At 56.4% G+C, this 19898-nt stretch overlaps 1 long non-coding RNA gene across 1 annotated transcript; it reads left to right on the forward strand.

The window, feature by feature from the left end:
- Positions 1-1618: 1618 nt before the first annotated feature.
- LOC118996913 (uncharacterized) lies at positions 1619-18871 on the forward strand. The gene is made up of 4 exons (XR_005068572.1): positions 1619-2858; positions 4586-4922; positions 8862-8867; positions 18861-18871. It is a non-coding gene; the product is annotated as an uncharacterized LOC118996913 (long non-coding RNA).
- Positions 18872-19898: the final 1027 nt, after the last annotated feature.

Below are 19898 nucleotides of genomic sequence, written 5' to 3' on the forward strand. Positions count from 1 at the left end.
CTCACCAACAACCAACTGGTGAGTGGGTTCTGATTCCCCCTCAGCATCCACCACACTGGGGGGGGCCTGGTCCTGTCCATCTGCCTCCCCCAGGGCCTCACTGTGCCCATTGCCTCCTGAAAACTGTGAGGTGCCTCCCAGACCTGCCAGCTCTTCTAGGGCTGGTCTGTGTCCCAAGCGGGGATGAGGACCCTCCAGGTGGCAGGAGGGGATGTCCTCCCTTATTTCATTCACCTGGAGGCTGAGAGGCCTTTCCTATCAAGGTCCTTTCCCCCCCCGCGTCCCTCCCCAACAGGCCCCAAGTGGCCTGACAACAGCTCTGAACTCTGATCCTGGCCTGTCCAGCACAGGCGGGGCCAGAGGTTCTGTCAACAGCAGCAGAAACTAGTTAAGTGAATGTCAACAGGACAGCGTCCCCTGGGATTTGGAACGGCAGGTTTGTCACTCAGGTGAGTTTGAGCTGTATTAAGCACCCACGGGGTGTCAAGTTCTCCACTGGTTGCCAGGGGCAGATGGGAGCTGAGAGAGCAAAGGGAGAAGGAAGTCGACTCAGCCACGGGGTTTCCAGACGCACGGAGGAGGGGGAAGAAGGCCAACGTAGAGAGATCCCTGTCTAGTGCCCAGGTGGTCACTGGCAAGTCTGAGGCCTTGAGAGGCTAGGCGAAGGTCTCAAGGTGGCTCAGCAAGCCAGACGAAGGTCTGGTCCTGAGCCTGGGGTTCCTGGCCCAGTCCTCACGGCACAGTACCTGGTACTGCCCAGCCGAGTGGACTCGCAGGCACTCACACGCACACACACGCAGACTCTCGGTGCTTGGTGCAAGGGGAAGAGGACATCTCTCCAGGCCTGCTGAGCTAAGCGATTTGAAGGAAGGTAGCCAGGAAAGGTGGGGGCTGGATGAAGATCACAGCGCTGCTTCTCGCAACGTAGGAGGTGGTAGAGACACAGTTTGAGTCCCAACTCTGTCGTTCTATGGCCGTGCGATCCCTCGGGGGGGACTTTCCTCTCCGAACCTCAGTTTCCTCTCCTGGGACAGCAGGATGGTTTCAGCAGGGCTGTCAGGGGGGTTAAAGCAAAGCCCTCGGCTCATTGCAGGACTCTGGGTTTCTGCCTGGGATGATCAATGAAGTCTCATTGATGGAACTGGCCCTGGAAAGCATCTGGGTGAAGCCAGAGAAACAGAAAAGGGGATTGGTTGGCGTCCAGTTGTTCTTCCCATGCCCGGCCCCTGGGGTGTCTCAGCCACGGAGCCAGGAAAGCTGACGTTGGAAATCCCAGGCTGGCAGCTGGATTCCAGCAGGACAGGCCCCAGCCAAGTTGAGGCCCCTCCCCACGCACACAGCCAGAGCCCTCCTCGGGGAAGTGCCTCCAGGGGGGAAGCCGCAGAGCTACTCGGTTCCAGAAAGGGCCCAGGACATCTGCTGTACCCACGCTGCCCAGGCTGCTGCTTGGCACACAGACAGGCGGGCAGGCGGGCGGGCTGGCCAGCGGGCACTGGGAGTGTAAATTCCACATTTGCATCATGGCTGCTCCTGGTCCCTGGGGCTGCTGACCTTTACAGTTGCTTCTCAGTCCTTCTTCCCTTTCCAGGGCTCTGAGCTCAGCCAGGCTGGAGCTGGTCATCGGATAAAGGAGCCTCACAGAACCATGGGAGGGGCAGGGGCCAGGGCCACAGGCAGGGGGCTCAAGAGGGGGCTCCCTCCAGACCAGCTTGCCAGCCCCTCTTCACTCAGGCAGGGGGAGCCCGCTCTCCCATGACTCAGCATCAGGCCCCCCCAGCCAGGCTCTCCTCCCCCTCCCCATGCGAGTCACTGCCTGACGCACAGGCCCCCAGATTAGCAGTGACACTGAAAACCGGTCGCCCCCGGCTGCCTGTGACGTCTCCCTGGGGATTGCCCCGTCTGTGCTGAGTGGAGCCATGCTGAGCACACTGTCAGCTCCTCTGGTTTCAGCCGTCAGGCCTGCCCCGCTGAGCCCCATCCCATCTGTGCCCCCTCCGGCCCCAGAGGACTCTTGTCATGGGTGGCGTGGCCAACCAACCAGCTAGGCAGATTCCCCGAGATGCATCTAGATTAAAATCCACCTACAGGCCCTCCAGGGGAGCAGGCTCTGTCCTGGATCCCCCAAACACAGAGGCAGGGAAGCAGAGTCCTGGCCTTGGGGCTGGCAATCAGAAAACCCCATTTATTCATTGTTATTGTCCATTTCACAGATTTCTGGGCCCCCTGCTGGTGATGCTTTGAGGAGCGTTTTGGGTTGAACTTGTCCATGCAGGGGTATACTGACGTCTAACCCCCAGGACCTCAGAATATGACCTTATTTGGAAAAGGGCCATCACAGATGTAATCAGGTTAGTGGGAGGTCACACTGAAGGTGGGTGGCCCTTCGTCCACTACGACGGGTGTCCTAAGAAGAAAGAAGGCAGCCATGGGAAGACACTGACATGAGCAGAGAGCACCAGGTGGTGGCAGAGGCAGGGATGGAGATGCAGCTGTGAGTCCAGGCACCCCCAGGATTGCCAGCCACCCCCAGAAGCTGGGAAGGGCAAGCAGGGGATCCTCCCCGACAGGTTTCAGAGGAAGCAGGGCCTGGCTGATGGCGCGGTTTGACTCCTGGTTGTGTGGCACCCAGTCTGTGGTGCTCGGGGCCAGCAACCCTCGGAGGTGAACACAGTGAGTGAGAGGGTCTGGGAGCGAGTTAACAAAAATGCGTAAAATCACAAGACACGGTGCTCGGGTGACAGTGGCTGACATTTACTGACCATCTGCTCCCTGCGTGGCAGGGACTCTTGGATCCCCCCACCCACACTGTGAAGTGGGTGTTCTTAGGACAGCCATCAGGAAACCGAGGGACAGAGAGGGTGAGTGACTTCCCCAAGGTCACACAGCTGGTATGTGGCGGGGGGAGGGGATTTGAATCCCAGCAGTGTGGCTCTGGGTCTCCCTTAAACACTTAAACACTTAACCACTCCTCCATGACCCTACAGGTGAAGTAAATAGGACACTAGTGGAGGTTGCAGGAGGGGCGGGACCGTTCAGAAGGAGGACTGAGGATCCTTCTAAACACAGGCGGGACCACGTCGCCCTCCTCTTGCTCGGACCGTCGAGGGCTTGCCACTTTCAGTGGCCCGGCTGCTCACCACCCTTCCAGCTGCAAGGAGCCGACCACGTGGGGGCGGCGAGCCCATCTCGAAACTTGAACCCCCATTCTGCCAGCTGCTCACACTGTGTGACTGCTGAGCCTCAGTCCCTTCCCCTGTGCAATGGCCTGGAAAGAGGACCCCACGGTCGCTAGAGGGCTTCCTGAAACAGAGTATGAAAAGCACCCACTCGCAGCGTCAGTGGCTCTCACCCTGTGCCTCTCGCTGCCCCTCACCGGAAGTCACAGCAGAACCCACCGACCCTGACATGCTGGCAGGTCCTGGGCCTCAGCCTTAGCTCATGCTGTCCCCTTGCCTGGGTCGCCTTTCCCTTCCCTCTTTGCTTTCAAGATCCCTGGCCCTCCTTCAAGATCCAGTGTGAAGCATCCCCTTCCCTGCCTTCTATCCCCTACCTGGGGTTAGGTGTCCCCCACCAGGGCCTCCCAGGGACATCTCCCAGGGGGTCTGGAGACCTGTCAACAAGACAATCCCTGCTCGTCAGCTCACTCTCTCCATGGGCAGGGGTCAAGCCTCTGTGTTGCCTTAGTTCACCCACCCCGACAGGGATGGGGCCCCTGGCATCCTTGCTCTGCCCGGTCCCACTGTCTGTCCTCCCTTGCCCACCTGCCTGCCAGCTGGCCCCCAGACACCCCTCCCTCACCAGCTGCACTGCCACCCTGTCAGTCTGGTGCAGCCTCGGCAGGGGGTGGAGGAGAGGGTCTGCCCTTCTCTCCAGCTGACAAGCAGATTATATGCCCGTCTCTCCCCGAAGGAAGTGGGTGACAAGGCTAATTGGCTGTCACCAGCTAGCCACTCCAAGGAGCTGGCTCTGCTCCTGAGGGTTGGTAACAGTAGGGAAGGCCTTCTTTACTTCCCGCTACGGCCAATATCTCTCCTCCTCCTGAAGAATTCTGGATGCTGGAGCCTTGGAGGCCCCCAACTCCTGAGTCCTTTAAAGGGGTCTTGTCAATCAAGAACTCATATGTTGGGGAGCAATAGAAAAAATTCTGCCTATGGCTTTAGAAAGCTTGGGCTCCAATCCACCCCTGCTCTGCTGTGTGACCTTGATCAAGTCACTTCCCTCTCTGAACCCCAACACCCCAACATACAAATGCGGAGGATGAACTGTGTGCCCCTCTATGGTATGACTGGCAGACACTGACCATGGCCCACCTAATACCCATCTCCCTCTGCCAACTGCCTCCTAGCCTATATGTTTCGTACGGGGTTGCCTTGTCCCTCATTCCCATGGGTGGGTCGGGGCTAGTCTGAACTAATCCAGCTCCCCAGTTTCCCAGCTTTCTCCCAAGTCCGTGGCTGACCAATGAGGCATGAACAGAAGTTGACTGTGTGAGGTTTCAGGAGATTTTAAAATAATGTTTTAAAAATAAGGGGCAGAGAGAACTGGTAGGGTTCCTTTGGACTCCAACTTCCCTTTTTCTTGCCAGGAACCTGGACATGAGGTCTGGAGGTGTGGCAGCCACTGTGGCACGCTAAGGTTGAAAGTCCACATCTAAAGATGGCAGAAGATATCACGAGGCCAGTGCACCAGCCCCCGGCCACTGACTTCTTGATTCCTTTTTATATGAGACGGGGAGGCCCTGAGGTGTTGAAGTCACAGTGCTCGGGTTTTCTTTGACTGGTGAGCGAATGTGCTCCTCACCGATGCAGACCGGAGTCTGTCTGTGGCTGTCTCCGCAGCTCCGGGCCACTTTGTGGTTTCTGGAGCCTGCGCTGGGTGGCGCTGCTGCACACCTGTTGACCGAGTGACTGGCTGAGTGAATAGTAGGGATCGAGCTCATATAAGCTCATGATAATAATAGTTGTCATATTATTATTATTATCCCATGTTTTGAGGACTTGCTACACCCTCTATATGACGCATAGCTCACTTAATCATCCCAGCGACACTATAAAGTAGACCCTCGTTGTCCCCACGTTGCAGGTGAGGCTCAGGCCTCACACCTGGCAGGTGGACCCAGGTTTGTGGGCTCCATGTGCACCTTCTGTTCCCCTCACCTCACACCCTCAGGTCAAGGGAACAAGTGTGACCATTTTGTCTCTGGCCGGAGGACAGTAGGGGGAGGGAGAGTGGCCTTGCTGGACAAGGCGGCCCCAGGACTCTCTGAATCTCAGCTGTCACATGCAGCAGCTCTGCGTGTGGGGAGCGGAGAGCAGGAAGCCAGGGGAGCCTGAAAGAGGGGGCCTGGGCGGGAGGGAGTCAGAGGCTGACCATGGACCAGGCAACAAGGGGTCCGTCCTCAGGGCCTCTGGCCTCAGCTCTCCAGGTCACGGGGGAGGTGCCACCCACCTGGCCCCAACTGCTTCCCAGACTCCTCTGGGAGGGCCCCACTTGTCACTCAGAGACATCATCAGAGAGGAAAAGGCCCCTTTAGGGCCCTTACATGGTGGCCCACCCCCCTGTTCAGTCAGCTTAGCCAAGGTCGTGGGATGAGCCCCGAGCAAGGCCCCAGGTCCCTGTCCTCCCTGAGCCCCTTCTCGAGGGAAGCCCAGAGAGACAAAGGAGACGGCAGGAGGAGGAGAGCCAGCGAAAAGAGCCTTCTGGAAAGCGGGACTCTCCCGGGCAGAGGCCTGGCTGGCTTGGCAAGGAGAATGAGAGGCCAAGGAGAGAGAGGAGGCTGGGGTCATCGAAGGCCCGTCCCTGGGGCCTGAGGAGTCACATGGTATTCCATGGAGGGGTGGGCATTGGCCACCTGGGTACCGAACGTTCAGGCCAGGAGGGAACGGGCACCGGGCTAGGTTTGGAGCATCGCTCGTGTCTCTCTTGGCTTAAACATCCGAGGCTGAGCCCGTAGCTTTAAAACAGCTGTGCAGAAGGAGCGCCCAGCACACGGGCCCATTCAGGAGAAGCAACCCAGGGCAGGTCTGCCGTGCCCTTTATCCGCTCTGAGACTCAGAGTCCAGGGTCCGTTTTCCGTTCTTCTTCATGTACTGACTCTTCCCTCCGGTGGTTCTCCGGAATGAATGCTATATCCACAAAAACTTCCGTGCTGGCCGACAGGGACTTTTCTTGCCATATTTAAACAATTCGCATCACTCCTGAGTTTGTCCCTATAAATTTAGGCATTACCTGCATGGGTACTCACGCTTTGCATTACCAACGAGATGCACTCCAAACACCAGAACTGCTAATGGTGTCATTTAGTCAAAAACATTTAATAACATTTCATTAAAATTTCAAAAAATTAATAAAAATTCAGATTTGATTTCAATGTTTTATTCATTATAATGTACCTTGTATTCTGTCTCGTAATTTCAACAAATAACTTTTAACATTTTAGAAAAACACCTTTTTGAAACATATTTTTAAAATTCTAAATTTATTGCCATTTATCTTTTTGATGAAAACAATACTTCTTTAGTTATTTTGGATTACTCCCGCTACTAGAACACAAATTAGCAACTTTGGTGAGATGAAAAGTGTGAACATTTCTATGGAATACGACTATAATAATTTGAGTTACGTATGTCTTTATTTCCTCACTTGTCCAAACACAGCCGGTTCATCGGCGCAATACCCAAACACGCCAGCTTTCTTGCTTATAAAAACCATAGCTTTATACACACTTTTCCATTTTGCCACTGTAGAGGGGTATTTGTCAAGGTAGGAGAAGGGAACACATTTTATTTAACAGCTTGTTTGCTTGGTTTTTAAATATTTAAGCATATGGTATGTGGGGCTCCATTTGTGCTCCTGCAAATATTAGAGGCAGATCTGCTTTTTAACATAGCAGCTTTATTGATCCTTTATAGCAGAATTCACATACCATGAAGTTCACCCTTTTAAAGTAAAAAGTTTGGTGGCCTTTGCTGTATGTACCCAGCTGCCCATCCGTCACGACTACCTGATCCCGGAACACCGACATCACCCCCGGAGGGACCTGCCGTCACGTCCCATCCTCCCCCGGCTCCCAGCACCTGGGAACCGCCAAGCTCCTCCCTGTTTCTGTGACTTGGCCAATTCTGGATGCTTCATAGAATGGAACCCCACGGGGAGTGGCCTGTAGTGTCTGGCTCTTTCACTTCACACAGCGTCTTCACGGCTCACGCTGTGGTAGCGTGTGCGATGCTACCTCATCCTTCCATCCCTTTTTAGGGCTGAGTAATATTCCTTTGTAAGCACAGACCACCTCTTGTTCATCCGTCAGCCAACCGACCGGGGTTCGGCTCGTTTTCACTTTGGTGCTGTAACGAGTAGAGCTGCTATGCACATTCGTGTACAATTTTTGTTTGTTTGTTCACATACAGTTTCAGTTCTCTTGGGTCTATACCTAGGAGTGGAATTGCTGGGCCATAGGGTAAGTCTATCATTGACCTTTTTGAGGAACCACCAGACTGTTTTCCAAAGTGTCCGCACTGTCGTGCATCCCCGCCAGCAATGCACACAGGCTCCAGTTTCTTTGCTTCCTTGTCAGGACTTGTGATGGTCTCTGTGATTCCAGCCACCCTACCGGGTGTGAAAGGGCATCTCACAGTGGTTTTGATTGGCTTGGCCTGATGACGAATGATGTTGAGCATCTTTCCTGGGCTTACTGGTTGTTTGCGTATCTTCTTTGGAGAAGTATCTGTGCAAATCCTTTGCCCTCTTTTTAACTGGGAAATTCAAGTCTGGCTTTAATGCTTATAGAGATACAGCAACAATCATTGCGACCCCTGGACAAGAGCCTCACACTTGCCTCGACACTAGTCTGTGCATTTCAAGGTGGCCTCACTCACCTCGCAGTCTTTGTAGAGGTTCTTACCGCGTTGAATGCCTCTTCTCCTCTTGGCAAAGCCTTCCTGGTGGCTTTCCTCTGGTCACAGCGATAACTGCTCACACTGCTGTGGGCCAGTCAGCTCTGGCTGTGGCTGAGAACACGGCTCTTAGGCCAGCCGGTCAGCTTCGTCCCTGGGCCCCACCAGCCCCAGATGTGCCAACTGGAACAGCCAACTTCTCTGCTCCCTGCTCTGTGAGCTGGGGTGGGCAATGCTCTTCCTGCAGAGCTGCCGGAAGGGCTTGCTGAGAGCATAGGTATCAGTCCTATTGCAGACTATGCCTGATCAATACTCGGTGGCTTTCCCCCGGGGGCAGAGCATTTCCAATGATGAGGGTGGCCGACTCCAAGCCAGGACCTTCCATTTATGGGTGGTGTTCACTAGAGGGTGCCCTTGGGGTGTTGGCTGAAAATCACCCTCCTGTGATCCCCACACTCGGGGTCCCGGGGCAGCAGGGGCAGTAGCCAGGCCCAGGCAGCCCTGTGCCTCAAGCCCTCCAGTCTGGGGTGAAGGCTGAGTGTTCCCCCACCTCCTCTGGCCCCAACTGTCTGTCCACCCCTCCCTCTCCTCCCCTCTGTGTCCCACACACCTCCTCCCTCCTGTCCAAGTGGCGTGTGACTGCTCAGGGGATGTGAGAGGCAGCTGGAAAGTGACACAATACCCCTTAATTACCCTTGTTTCTCCAGATCCTGGCACCTAAATTTAGCTGGCAGAGCCTGGGCACCAGTTGCCGGGTGGGGGAGACCCAGCTCCTCCCACCTGGAAGACCTCCCCCCACCACAGCAGGGGCAAAGAAGTGAGGCTCCAGACAGGGGCTCTCACCCCAGTCCCTGCTTCTTGCTGCCTTGGGGGTGGATCGGGGACTTTCTGGGGCGTCAGGCCGACACCAGGACCAGGAGGGAGCCTTGCTGCCCTGGCTGGCGTCCAGGGCTGCCAGTCCAGGTGGAGCTGAATGTCGCTTGCACCCCCTGCCCTCCAGCGATGGGGGAGCCTGAGAGGGAGGGCGGGACAACGTGGCCAGAGCACTAGAGACTCAGGCTCTGAAAATCAGACAGCCCTGGGTTGCAGCTTCTGCTCTGCCACCTGCCAACCGTGTGACACTGGGCAAGTCGGCAAACCTCTCCGGGTGTGTTTCCTCATCTGAAAAATGGGGACAATCAGAGGATCTCACAAGTAAGGTCATTCGTGAAATCGAAGTGAGACAATACGTGTAAGGTATGCCGCACCATGCAGGCGTCCAGCAGGCTCCACTGTGATTTGTATTGAAGTTGCTTGACATGTGCAGGGAAGACTCAGGCCTCCGGGCTCACACTCTTCCTTCGTCAGGGACTCTGTGCCTCGGCTTCAGGGGAGGATGCTGAGGCAGAGGGAGGGTAATGACCAGGCCAAGGTCACCAGGCTAGCTGGCTATAAGACTGGGATTGGAGCCTGGACCTGCGGGCACCAGACCTCTCGGCAGCTGTGCTCTTCCTTGCATTGCTTTGCAGAGGGGCCTCACCTCTTCCAAGTCTGTCTCAAAGCCCACCCCTTCCAGGGAGCCTTCCTGGCTGACTCCAGGGCAGGTCCCTTCCTGTTCCACCATGACCTCCTCCCAGGCTCCAGGACAAGTTCTAGAAGGAAACTTGTGCCCGTCCTGTGTGTTGCCTTATCGAACAGAGTCGGTGTGAAGTCTCTGCTCTTTGGGATAAACAGACAAAGGGGGAGCCAGCAGGTGAGACCAGAAAACTGAGTGGGTGTAGAGGCTGGGCCTGGAGGAAAAGAGGCAGCTGAGGTAAAGTGCTCCTGGCCCCCTCCGCACCCCAGAGGTTAGTGGAGGTGGCTTCACCTCGGAGCCAGAGCCAGTAGGCCGGATGTCCTGGTCAGGAATGGGGGCGGGGGAGGGGTATGTCAAGCCTGGGAGAGATACCCCGTTTCTGCATCCCTGGACCTGAGTTCCTCATGGGCAGAATGGCGCAGTCAAAGCCGGCCCCCTAGTGGTGGGGAGAGGATGAAGCGAGACAACCAGCCGCATGCCCGCCTGTGCAGTGTGCCCTGCGCTGGGCTCCTCCAGGTGGTCGGGACCTTCAGCTAGGTGGGAAAGCTGAGCAGAGGCTGAATCTCCCGTTTCACCTGAGAAAGCCACGCAGGTGTGGCGCCTCTGTGTGGGGTGCTTCCCAGATTCGGCTTCACCACACACACACACACACACACACACACACACACACACCCTTCTTCCTGGTCACGCTGGAGCCTCTAGGAATGATCCCGCAGGGCATCTGTGGGAAGTGCCTGGGGCAGCACTGCCTCTACCTGGTCCCCCCACACCACCTCCGCCAGGCTGTCATCAGGACACCCGGCACTTACTGTCTCATTGAAAACTTCCAGGGAGTCATTGTCATCAGCTTGCGTCCCAGTGAGAAAACCAGGATGCAGAGGGGTTAAGGGACATCCCAGAAGGGCAGAACTTGGATTCGGACCTGGCTATCTGACCCCAGAGTCTGTGCTGGAACCACTGAAGTCTCCTGCCTCCCTGCACGAGATGAGCCCTTCCTGCTGGGCTGGAGTAATTAGACAGCTTTACAACGTGTAATCAAATCAAGGCAGCCCGGCTCCCTCACCCAGCACCCTCCACCTCAGCCTCCGGCCATACCTGGTGCGAATCCTGCCCCCACCTGCCAGGAGAGGCCTCCCTCCGGCAGCAGGGGGAGTGGGGATGGCTGAGGTACCCCACCCAGCACCAGCACAAGGAAGAAGAGTGGGCCCGGCTCTGGTGGCAACCCTGCACAGTCCTGGCAGAAACCCCTCGTCCCCTGGCCCACCCCCAGAGTTTGCTCTGCAGGTGTGGCCTGACCAACAAGCTCTGGGAGCCGCACCAGCCGCTCCTGAAGGCAAATGAAAGACTCAGAGACAGAACAACGTGAGGAGGGAACTGTTTTCCCAGCCGCCTCCCTCTCTGGACACCACTCCCGCCCTGGATCCAGTAAGTGGCGTGACCGTGCAGAGCAGTGCCCAGGCCTTTAATGGCCGTTTTCTCAGTTACTCAGGGAGCTTGTCCCGGAAAGCGTTCCATTAAATCCTCGGGCAAGGGCTGCATTCTCCCCCCTTTCCACTTCAGCCAAGGGAAGGGGGCATTTGCCCCGTTCTCTCACAGAGAGTTGAACACTAGAGGGTCTTCCTGAAATGGCAACTATTAAAATTGTTTCGCCCTGGTAGAGAGAAGACCACACAACCCTGTGCACTGGGGAAGGGCTTAATAGGACCCGCCTGGGATGCTGAGGTGGTTAGCTCAAGTTTCTCTCTGTACACACTCCTCACACAGCCAGTGGCTCCGTGGGCTCGTGGGCCTCAGGCGGGGAGACGAGGCCCCAAATCATGGCTCATCTGGGTGGGGGGCCTGGCTCAGGGAACCAAGCTTTCTCAGGGGGTTGCACATTATCTCCAACAAAAGCTCATTTCTAAGCATTCTACTGAAACGGCAGGGAAGGAAGATTCTGGAATGTGTCCAGTGAGTGAGGGATGATACCCGGAAGGTAATTGTAATGTGTCTGTTGTTACCTGGTAAGAGGTGTGAATACTTCTGAGGTTTTCCTTTTTAAATTTTGTTTGTGGATTTATTTCAGTGGCAGAACAATCAAATGCTAAGGGCTCTTGAGGTTCCCCTCTGACATGTGTGTTGTTTAGGATTATGTTCAGCCGAAGAAGATTGAAAAAACCCAAAGAAATAATGTGTTCAACAATACAGAAGCTTCTTTTTCTTCCAGGCAAGCAGCACTTGGAGGCATCTAGTCCAGGGCTGATGTGGCAGCTCCATAAACATCAGAACCCAGGTCCCTTCCTTCCTGTTGCTCGGTCACCCTCAGCATGTGGCATCTGCCTCGTGATGCAAGGTGGCTGCTTCAGCTCCAGCAATCACAGGCATGCTCCAGCCAGCCTTTGAATGACACTTCTGCTTACATCCCAGTGGTAGACTTGTTCACATGGCCATGGTTAGCTATAACGGAGGCTGGGAAATATAGTCTTCAAGTGGTTTTGTGTCCAGCTAAAAATTGGGGTTTCTATGGCAAAGAAGACAGGGAGAACAGATATTGGGGAACAGTTAGCACCATAACGTTCTTCCATTCCACCGGGGAAGGATGGCCATGTGCTTTCTGACACAGTGCCCCAGGCTGCCTGCAGTTGCCCTTGACTTGTTCTTGTGTGTTGCTCTTAACTCCCCTTCACAAAACCAGAATCACCCTGGGACCAAGGGGGAGAAACAGTCTAGGATGCCTCCTACTGAGAGCAAGATGTGGACCCCAGAACAAAGCCCTTACCCTGGCATTCAAGGCCTCCGGTCACTAAGTTTCTCACCCCTCATTACCCCATGCAGCCTTCGCCCAGCCACTGAGTCACTCGCCTGCTCCATTTGTTGCGTCACCAGAGTGTCCCCTCTGCCTGACTGCCCCTCCCGGACCCCCTCTGCCAGGGGGACCCCTGTTCAACCTCGAAGACTCACCACGGAACTCCTGCCTTGCCAGGGCACCTCGCTGAGCCCCTCTGGGGAGAACCAGAATCCCTCTCTCCTGTCCTCCCTGGGGCTTCCAGAGCCTTCCGTCATCCCTCTATTTATAGCCTGTTCAAGTCAGGTGCCCCTGGACACGTTGCTGGGAGGGAGGGGAGGGCCCCAGGCTGGGAGAACAGGTTCTGTAACCTGCCCTGGAAGGGCTGGGATTTTCCAGGATGATTCCTCTGGCCCAGAACCCCCTCATTCCTCTGTATCCTGGGGCGACGGAGCCCCCACACCTGCAGCAGCCCTCCTTGGTGCATTTCTCCCTGGCCTGGCTAAGTGTCCTGGAGCCCGGGCTGTGCTCACCTCCACAGGAACCCAGAGCCCAGCCCTGGGCCTGACCCTGCCTCCATCATTGCAGGCCGACCCGAGGAGCGGTCTCTGTGCCGGGGAGAGGACTGAGCAGATTCAGGCCTGCTCGGGGGGAGGCTGCTGCCGGGAAGAGCCTGACCGCGTGGAGAGCAGATGCTGGCTGCCCCATGGGGAACTGAGGAGGCTCTCTTCTCTGACACCCTGCCCCCCTGACGAGTCCAGACCACCCTCCAGAGAGCTGGGAAGCCAGAGAAGGACCCACACTCAGGGTCACTCTCACCTGCTTCCCTTCCCCAGCTCAGCCGGTCTTGGAGACCGAAGCATCTCTGGGTCATCCCCACACCAGCTCACGCTGGATCCTTCCGCCTCTCCCAGCCTTTGCTCAAAACCCCTCCTCAAATCACAGCCTCTCCACTCCTCCCCCCACCCAGGCCTCTCCCTGCTCCCAGCTCTCCTGTTCCTCCTATGCTCTGCCAACAAGAATTGAGAGCCAGAGTGACCTGGAGGTCCCGAGCCCCATCCACAGCCCCTCTGCCCCCACCCGCACTTAAACACCCACTTGGTGGTAGAGATGGCAACACCAATGCCAACAACATCCACCAGCTGTCAGCTGAGCGCCTCCCGGGCCTGGCCCTGACTGCCTGGACCGAGCTCTTGACCCTTGAGCAGTGGGACGGACACTCTGGGGAAGGCTCAGATGTTTTGTCACCACCCAGGCTCACAGGCCCAGCTGGCCAGGGCCTTCCTGCCTGTTGTGGGGCCTAGTGCCCCCACCCTGAGCCCCTCCTGAACCAGGACTGGGCTCTGACATTTAGAATCAGATCGATCTGGCTGTGTGACCTTGAACAAGTTTCTAACCCTCTCTGAGCCTCTGATATCTGTAGCTGACTCCAATCTGGCACAGGGGACTTACGAAGGACCTGAGGAAGGGATCTGTGGGTTTAAGACCCCTCTCTTCCCTCCCTCACCCTTGGAAAGTGGAGGCAGGGGGCTGCTCCAGGGGTAGGTTAGGAGGGGGAGAGAGGACCAGTGGGGCTTCCAGCCTTGCCCCAGGAGCTGGCCCCCTGCCACACGCAGCTCAGAGGTGGCTCAGGGGAGCACACAGGCTGAGGACGCAGGTGCTGGTGCCAACGAGAAGAAACAGCCTAGAGCGCCTCTCAGTGCGTGCCAAGGGAATGTCTGCCCCTGCAGCGGGCAACCACAGCCCCTTCACGGATGGCCCTCAGCTTGGAGTAGGGGACCAGTACTGACCCGTCACTGCCAGCTGTAGCGAAAGTCACCTCCCCTCAGCTAACCTCGATTTCTCCATCCCCAAATAAAGGTAATGATTACACTACCACCGTGCAGGGCCGCAGGGAGGTGCCACCTTGTCTTCACGCGGTCCTGTTTGCCAAGGTCTGGAGAGGCAGGGCCACAGGGAGCCAGTGTGAGCAGCCAGCGCAGACTCCTGGTCCAGTGCTCTTTCCACTTCCGGGTGCTTTCAGTGCACCCTTGGCCTCTCCGGGCCTACTGATTCCCCCACGCACCTCTGGGCATTTCCAGACGCTTTGGTGCTATGAACACACCTAACCGAGGAACGAGCGCGCAAGTCCATCTGACCAACCTTCTCGCCAGCAGTTAGGAGGTGTGGTTTCTTCTGCAGTGCTCTCAGGGGTGTCTTTACCCCCATCTTCTGCCCAAAAGACAGAAGCCTGTGTGAGCCCTGAGGTAGCTGTGGTGTCCCTCCAGCTGGGGCCCTGAGCATGTGGCCCTTGCGTCCTCTTTTCTGTTCCAGGCAGAGAACTGTGTGTGTGTGTGTGTGTGTGTGTGTTGTGGGAGCAGAGAAAGCAACCTCCTCAATAGGGAAGGGAGAGCCCCCAGGCCCGGAAGACCCTCTTATCTCATCTCTAACGTGGTGAAAGGGCACCTTCCTGAAGTGAATGCTGGGTAAGGGCCACTCCTGAATTCCTCTTCCTGGTGATGGGAGCTACCCCAGGGCCGTGTGCTCATCTGGGTGGGGAGGGGGACGGGAGCTCTCCAGCTCCCTTGTGTGAGGTGCCTTTCCATAGGGCCCCGGAACTCCTCTTACCTCCTGGGACAGTTCCAGGGCTTCCTGAGCACCTGAGGGGCCATGCTCATCAACCTGTATGTGCTGTGGCACCCCAGCTTTTAAGAGACACCCACACAGACACACAGCTAGGCAAAGCCAGGCCACAGGGTTCTGTGGCCCCAGAACACTGCGGAGACTCTCTCTCTCTCTCTCTCTCTCTATATATATATATCACACACACACACACACACACACACACACACACACACACACACACAGGCGGCAGGAAACAGCAGGGTCCACAGGACACAGTCAGCCCTGGGGAGTGGGCGGAGAGCCAAGGATGCGCCCGGATAGGTGGGAACCGCTGGATCCCGTACAAGTGGAGCTATGCCCCCTCGCCTTGCCTAGGCCCCGGCCCCAGGCGTCCAGCTCAGGGTGGAGCCAGCCCTGGAGGCCCTCACTGTCCCCCCCAACCCGTCCACAGCCCACCCCAACGGAAAGGGGCTTTTGCCTTCTCTCTGGGTGCTCCTCCCCAGCCTCATCACACTCTCACCTTTCACTGTTTTCTCAGCTCATCCCTCCCCTCCCCTCCCCCCTTCTGCCTGGGGTGGGGGGGACAGTGCCATCAGCCTGGAGCCCTTCCCACTGTGCCCCTGCCCTTGCCTTCACCCCAGTCCTTGACAAACACCAGCTCAGCATCCAGGGCCCAGTGCACGGCTTCTTTTCTGAGACGCCTTCCTGCCCCCCACCCCACACCAGGCAGAACTGCTCTCTGCCCCCCGCCCCGGTGCCCAGGGGCCCCTGCCCAGGCCTGTGCCGCGGCTCCACAGATGCACCTGACTCCCTGACTCGGTGCCTTTTCTCTATTTTGTTCCAAGGGCGACGGGAGGCCATGCAGTGGCTTTAATGGAGCAGTGTGAGGATCAGGTTTGTGATTCAGAGAGGTGACTGGGGCAGCTGCGCGGTGGAGGGAGGCCAGAAGGGGGGCGCGGGTGGAGTGTGGGCTTGGAGCTCCAAAGGTAGAGACCGAGGTGGGGGCAGTGGACAGGCTCAGAAGATATTCAGGGTCTAGCCTCTCCCCAACCAGGGGTCCCCAAGCGGCCCTGCACCAGATTCCCAGGGGAGATTTTTAAAAAATAGATTCCTAGGCTCTGCTCCAGACGAAGCCTAAATAGGATCTCAGGGGTCAGAGCAGAATCTGTATTTCTTTATAGTGGTACAAAGCCATATAACATGAAATGTAGGATCTGGACCATGCACACGGCTGCGAAGCACAGCTCCAGAACGCGTTTCATCCTGCAGGTGAGAGCTCGGCAGCCATGAAACACGTCCCTCCCCTCGCCCCTGGGGACCACCACGCCACTCTCGGTCTCCGTGAACTTGACCACTTTGGATGCCTCAGGTCAGAAGAATCACACAGTAGTCATCTTTCTGTGACTCGGAATGGGCATTGGTCAGATTTCCCAGGTAGTTCTGATGCCGCTGGGGTGTGACCCGGAGTTTGGAAGCCCCCGCCCACGTCACGGACGAGGAAAAGACCCCCCCTCCGTCTCTGCCTCTGTGCTCTTAGGAGCAAGACCAGACCCTCTGGCCCTGAGGGGTGTTTCTTCTGACTGCCGGGGAGGATGGGCTCCCACAAGCCCTTGTAGTCTGCTGAAGTCAGATCAAGTAACAGCCCAAATAATTATTAATTTTTGTGACCTATGTTTTACAGCATTTTGGATCCTGGCTATTCAGAGTCTGGCCCTGAACTAGCAGCTGCAGACCCTTGCGAGCTGGTGGGAAGCACAGACTCTCGGGCTCCCTGGGCTGTGGGGTCAGAAGCGGCGTTTTAACCAGCTCCGCGGGGGTCTGTGTGCACAGCGAAGCTTGGGAGGCACCACATTAGGGCTTACAGAGAAGGTCTGCTGGGCGCTGGGGGAGGTGGCCCAGGATGAAGTGGGCTGGCTTCCTTTCTCCCATTCTACTGCCACTTGGTCACCTTTGAATTCAGCTGTCCCCACACACCTGCCAAAGGCTATTTGCCCTCGGACAGCCCTTGGGGGTTAGTGGACCTTGGTCACCTGCCTCATGGTTCGCTCTTCTGGCCTCAGCCACACATGCCCAGGGCTCCGACCCCTGCTTGGGGAACCTGCTGGCCCCTTCACAGCCTGGCTCCGGGCGGACAGCTCCTCCCCACTCCCCGGCCTGGCCTGATGCAGCCGTTTCCATCAGGGCCCTGGCTCTTGCGATGTCCCAGCCATCCCATCTGGTCCTTCCTCACAGCGACTCTGACAGGTCACAGTTGTAACGATGCCTTACTGAGTATCCCCATTTGGAAGACAGGGAAACAGGGGCTCAGAAAGGTGAAGTGACTGGAGTGAGGTCCTGTGAGTACTGGATGCTAGCCCGGGATTCGAACTTGATTCTGCCTGTTGGGGCTGACTTCTTGCCTGGATGCCTCCATTCTTGCCATCTTTTCAGATGAGGACATTGAAGTTCAGTTTAGTGACCTGCCCAAGGTCCCATGGCTGCCAAATACTGGGTCTGAGACTTGAACTTGTGCCCACCGACTGAATTCATAGCCGCAGGGCCTGCTTTCCTCACCCTGTTTTCCAGATGTGAGAGCTGAGGCTCAGAAACTGGGCCAGTCAACCTGAGCAGGCGAGAATCTCTGAGTGCTGGTTGGCTCGCCCTATTTCCAGCCACCGGTGCTCCCCGCTGGTATCATGGCCCCCTCTGCCTGGGCTGTCGTCTCCGTGATGACTTGCACAGAGGGACCAGGGCCCCCGGAGCCACCACTGCAGCCTAGAATGTGCAGGGAGCCCGGCACCGTGGTGTGGGGCGGGGGGATGGAAAGTGATACTTCTGGGTCCCATGGCTCTATGTCTGAGCAGGGGAGCCGATGGGGCACCTGGGCACGGGAGGTGGCAGAGTGCAGCTACTGTCAGCAGATGACAAGGCAGTGGGGGTGGAAACTGACAGCTCACCAGCCCAGGCTGCTGGGCACTGAGCTGGGACAGAGGCTGGGGCAGGACCAGACTGCAGAGCTCCTGGGACCACCCCTGGTGAGCCAGGCAGGAAGGGGAGGGCCTTTCAGCAGACTCCCCGTCCAATGGCAGGATGAATAGAGGCCTCTATTCATGGACTCAAACAGCCTGACCCATCACTAGCTCTGCAGCGTTAGGCAAGTCACTTACCCTCCCTGAGCCTCAGTTCCTCATCTATGAAATGTGGATGGTCCCAGGACCTCTGGCACTGCTGTGAGCAGGTAGCGTTAGCGTATGGAGTGTTAGTGTATGTAACATGCCTAGCACCTGGGAAATGTCACCATCTGGGTTGACGAAGTCCAGGAGAGACAATTTGCACCTGGCTGCTGAGAGGCCCAGGTGAATGATGCATAGCCAAAGCACGAAGTGCCCCCCACGCAGTGACCTCTATATCCGTAACAGGAATTGTTATTCGGGGCAGGGCTGGCTACATCATTTGCAGGGCCCAGTGCAAAATGAAAACACGGGGTTCTTGTTCAAAACTTCCCCAGAATTTCAGGATGGCAATGGCAGGACTCTGAACCAAGCCTGTGGTCCTGTGCGACTGTCCAGGTCACACACCTGTGGAGCTGGTCCTGACTGGGACACAGGACACTCCGCTGTCCGTCGTCCTGAAGGTTGCCTGTCCGCTCGAAGCTGGAGCCAGGTGGGAGGTTTCCTACCCTGCCTCCTCTGGTCTCCAGATCACCCCCTGGTTACCGCGTGCTCTGGAGAGCCCCCTCTTGTTAGCCTAGTTGCAGATTCGTTTGTCCTGCATGAGAGAGGCCCTCGGGTCTGTCCTGCCTTTTGCACCATTCGTGACAAGCCCAGGATTCCTGAACGTTGGGGCAAAGGGCCCTTCGAGATCATCCCCATGCCCATGCCCAGACAGGCAGGTCCTGCCGTGGGTGCACGGGGCCCACGCAGGGCAGGACGAAGCTCTGACTCTCGGTCTGGGAGCTCTGTCTCGTGGCAGCAGCTCCGACTCCTGGGGCATCCGGGCTCTGCAGTGGGAGAAGGGTGTGCTGAGGAGGGACATTCACCCACCGCTCAGCCTGGGACCTCCCGAGAGGGAATGGTGGGAGAATCTCAGTCTTGTGGTCTTCTCCATGTTTATTGCGGTGGGATAGATTGTTTTTGTAATAACAGGAAAAAATCCCACATTTAAGGAAAAACACCGCATCCTCAGAGGAACCAAGAAGATGAGCCCTTGGGGTAAACTATATTCAGAGGGAAGGCAAAAATGCAGAGATGGTTAGATCAGAGCAACTGATCTATTGTCGTTACTGTTGCCACTGCTCCTCGGTGTTCACTTCCTCAGTGAGAGTCCTGGTTTGGGAGGGTAAGAGGAGCAAATCCCAGCTGGGCTCTGGGATTCTGGGGGAGGAGCTGTGTGTATGCAAGAGGAAGTCTCCGAAGGGGAACTAAAGCAAACAAACAAACACGCCCTGACTGGTGTAGCTCCGTGGATTGAGCGCGGGCCTGGGAACCACACGATCACGGTTCGATTCCCAGTCAGGGCACATGCCTGGGCTGCAGGCCAGTTCCCAGCAGGGGACTCACGAGAGGCAACCATACATTGGTATTTCTCTCCTTCCCTTCCCCTCTAAGGATAAATAAATAAAATCGTAAAAACAAACAAACAAACCGGAATTATCTTCTGGAGGACAGGCCCCTTGTAGTACAGGCTTCCCCAGCTACGTGAGTGTTCTAGGAACCCATCTGCATCAGTGTGCTAGCTGGCATTGTTGTGAGAGGCTGCGTTTGGCTTCAGAGAATTCATTTTGAAGACTTTTTCAAGGATTTACAAGCAAACCTGCCTACACCGCTCTGAGTGTTCAGCAGTTTTTGACTCAAAATGGCATGACTCCTGTGCCCCACCCTTCCTATTCACCCAATCTCACCCCAAGTAACTTTATTTTTGTTTCCTCTGATGAAAAAGTCCTCAAAGATAAACGTTTGCCAATGAGGAGGTAAAAAACAAAAACCTGTGGAAGTACTAAAAAGCATCAAGATCAATGAATTCAAGAACTGTTTCGAGCAATGGGAAAAATGTCTCCATAAATGTATTGCATCAAATGGAGAGTACTTTGAAGGTGACTGAAGTT

This window comes from Sturnira hondurensis, unplaced genomic scaffold (genome assembly GCF_014824575.4).
Source record: "Sturnira hondurensis isolate 20B ecotype Veracruz unplaced genomic scaffold, ASM1482457v3 Scaffold0011880, whole genome shotgun sequence".
Classification (NCBI taxonomy): domain Eukaryota; kingdom Metazoa; phylum Chordata; class Mammalia; order Chiroptera; family Phyllostomidae; genus Sturnira; species Sturnira hondurensis.